The sequence below is a fragment of the Alexandromys fortis genome, unplaced genomic scaffold (genome assembly GCF_014885135.2).
Source record: "Alexandromys fortis isolate MF-2015 unplaced genomic scaffold, M_Fortis_MF-2015_v1.1 scaffold_430, whole genome shotgun sequence".
Lineage (NCBI taxonomy): Eukaryota > Metazoa > Chordata > Mammalia > Rodentia > Cricetidae > Alexandromys > Alexandromys fortis.
Genome location: NW_026068328.1, coordinates 274,893 through 278,509, shown reverse-complemented (window position 1 = coordinate 278,509; position 3,617 = coordinate 274,893).

Here is a 3,617-nt window from a genome sequence, read left to right as displayed (position 1 = left end):
TGGTAGGCACATTCTGATCACTTGTTTGTTCATTGGTTTTCCCTTCTTTTTTTTTTGTTCTGTCAATATCCAGTATCCATTATTCATTGTCCAAAAATGCTGTCAAATGGCTCACATATATCTCCTCAGACTATTTTTTCTACCTGTTGGTGAGCGATCTTGGGTGAAGACCCTTCCCTTCCAAGACCATATTAGCAAACACTAAATACTCTAGAGGATGCCCTTGGCTCTTGTCCTTGGGTTATCATCCACCATTACTGATGGAATCCACTCTATCCATCCCAAATGATTTACCTTTGGGGTGTCTTCTCCCAAATCTCAAATGGCTACAAATCACTCTACATCTCAAATATATTAAACTCTTTCATTTCAATATTCAAGATTGTCTGAAATATTTCCTAGAGAACCAGTCTAAATGACTGTCTATGGGCTTTCTTGATCAAAATATTCAAGATTTTACAACGTCTGTGAGCAGTAAAAAAAAAGAGAGAGAGAGAGAGAGAGAGAAACCTTATGTCTCTGCTTACTCTGTTCTTTACTCCAAGTGTTCTGTTTACCTCCTTTTTGCCTTCCCACATTATCCTTATTCTTAAGTCTTCTACCTCACCTACCAATCCTTCTGCTCCTAAAATTGAAAGCCCATCCTTTGATCCTGCTGATGAACCTTTTCATGTCCCTGTCCTCTTCCCTCTAGTCAATTGTCTTCCCCAAACTCCCCCACATCTATGAGGCTCCTTCTTCTCTATCTCCCTGCCTTTCACCAGGGCCAGAAGAGTCAGCTTCCACAGTCTAAAACCCTACTTCCTCCTTTCCCACCTCATCCATTCAATCCAGCTCATCCTCAGAATCAAATTGCCCAGTGAGCCACTTTCCTTTTAGCTTTTTTAATGCTGGATTCTGTGAAAAAATGCCTACAGTCTTCTCCCCAACCCTACTCCTTAAAAACGTTGCCAGAGTTCCCCCTTGTGTTTATGTCCCAATCTTCTTTAGTGTCTCTTTCTCTTTCCCATGTGGAAAAATGTCTGGATTCCTTTATCTTAATCCCTACCACCTTGATGAAACAATTTCAATACCTAATGTAGTCCTACAGTCCTACCATTCATGACCTCTATACAATTATTTCTAATAACTGCATCCCTGAGAATACAGATGTGTCTAGGAAAAGACTTGTAATAATGCACATAAAATACATCAAACAGATTGCACCCACCAACTATATTTACGGCAGTCCCCAAAATTGATCCTCATTGGAATTACAAAGGCAAAAATGATTGCCAGGCCAGGGACATTTTCATAATTTGTCTCCTCTTTGTCCTAAGGGGAACAGACCTCAAAACATTAACTTTCAAAAGTTCCAAGAGGTAATTCAAGACAACTCTGAAAATTCACCTCAATTCATCCTTTGCCTTACACAGATCTTGCTCCACAATACAAACCTAGAACTGGAAATCCCATATGGCCAACAGCTCCTTATCACCTAAATTTCTGCCCAATCTTTTACACATATAAGGGCCAAAATCAAAGGTCTAGATTGAGGCCAACTTACACACCAAATCAAGGTTCTGGCAGTGGCATTTAACATCTTCCATAACCATGGTAAATGCAAGCAAAAACATAAGTACTACTCGTTGGTAAGCCCTCCAACAATCTCCCAGTACTGGGATATCCTAAAAGAGAAAAACTTCTGGTCAGAAGGAATAGGCATGTTCTTGCTTCGAGTTAGGAAACAAATTTACTGGGCCTGTGTTTTTTCAAATCCTCAAAGACCTCTTTGACTTTGTCCTAAGTTTCACTAAGAGGGTCATTGAGAATCACAGTGTCCCCAGGGCACAACATTCCTGGAACAATCTGACCTTTCTACACCCCATTATTATTATTATTATTATTATTATTATTATTATTATTATTATTTAAGATTTCTGTCTCTTCCCCGCCACCACCTCCCATTTCCCTCCCCCTCCCCCAATCAAGTCTCCCTCCCTCATCAGCCCAAAGAGCATTCAGGGTTCCCTGCCCTGTGGGAAGTCCAAGGACCACCCACCTCCATCCAGGTCTAGTAAGGTGAGCATCCAAACTGCCTAGGCTCCCACAAAGCCAGTATGTGCAGTAGGATCAAAAACCCATTGCCATTGTTCTTGAGTTCTCAGTAGTCCTCATTGTCTGCTATGTTCAGCGAGTCTGAGCGGACAATGAGGTCTACAGCCCTTTTAAACCTACTGTGTCTAGCAGCTGAGAAGTGATGTGGCCTGGGCTGTACTATGGACCTCACTAAACTAACACCAATCACTCTCTAGGAGCTTTGAGTCTCAAATCTTGTGTTAGGTCACCTTATTATGTTCCTTCTGGATATCAATATCACTCTTTTAGTTGATGAAATTCTGGAGTCCTACTCATCCCTGTACCCCCTGAATAGTCAGGGGGAAGGGCTGGTTTTCCATACCCATTCAGATCTTATTCTATAACTAGTTCCTTCAAAGGCTTTTCCTTTTCTCACTCATCTTTTCCTTATACCCTCACACGCTTTTTCATTACTGGGGAGAGAGATTCTCTTCAAACTTGGCATGAATTTTGTCTTTTACCCTGGCAACAGCTCCTAAGACACCTCTAAAACTCTTCACCCCTTTCTTCTGCCTCCATTTGTACTCTCTCTCCAAGGAATCACAAAATCTCTCCTGTCCTCTGCCTTCTTAGTTTGTCAATCCCAGTTAGTAGATTACCACTCTCCTTTTCTTGCTATAAATCATTATCCACTTTATTACTTTCATTGACCCTCTGCCTGTATCTCCAAATGCCAATACCCCCTAACTGTAGCCAGGCTCTGAAGCCTCAAACCTTTTATTTAATCTCCTTTATCCAAGCTGTTTCAACATTTCACCTCTTCACCATAAATTACCCCCATATTGGCAGTGAAAAACCAGAACTTTCTCATGGTTCTGGAATTTTCTTCCATTAATGCTGCCATTGCTCCACTGAATCCTGTGATTTCTATTCTTTATACTATCCTTATTATCTCTGGCTATATTACTCACTTCTTGGTCCGAGAACTTAAAGATGATTTTTTCTTAATACCATTATATATCAATTCTCAAGATCTATCTGCCTTCATATAAACAGACTCTGATACTCAATAATCCCAACAATTGTCTTTCTCTAGTGATTTGTAGATAGCCCCCACCTCTTAAAATAGGCACTTGCCAAGCAGCTGGACTGCCTTCCCCCTTTTCCTCCTGTCAGCTTCAGTAGGAACATGTTCTCCTTTACAGTCCTTCATTTGATGACAGTCAATTTGACACTGCCTCTCTCATGACTTTCCTAGCTCTAGAGAATACAAAACTCACTTTCCAAAGCTCCTCTCTCCCCTACCCCACCACATACCTAGGAATCTCTTTTAGACCAAACAATAAACACCTTACTCAGAACCACCATGCTTACCTCTATTCCCTATCTCTACCTTCAACAAAATCTCAGTTGCTTTTATTTATTTTTTTTATTAAGTTTGGCCCAATTTCCTCCATTCATGTCACTGGACTTTCACTTGCATGTCCTCAAACACTTCTAAATCTCCTCATGAGCCACTTTTTTCCCATAAAAAAACAATTCCTTAGACTTAAAAAAAA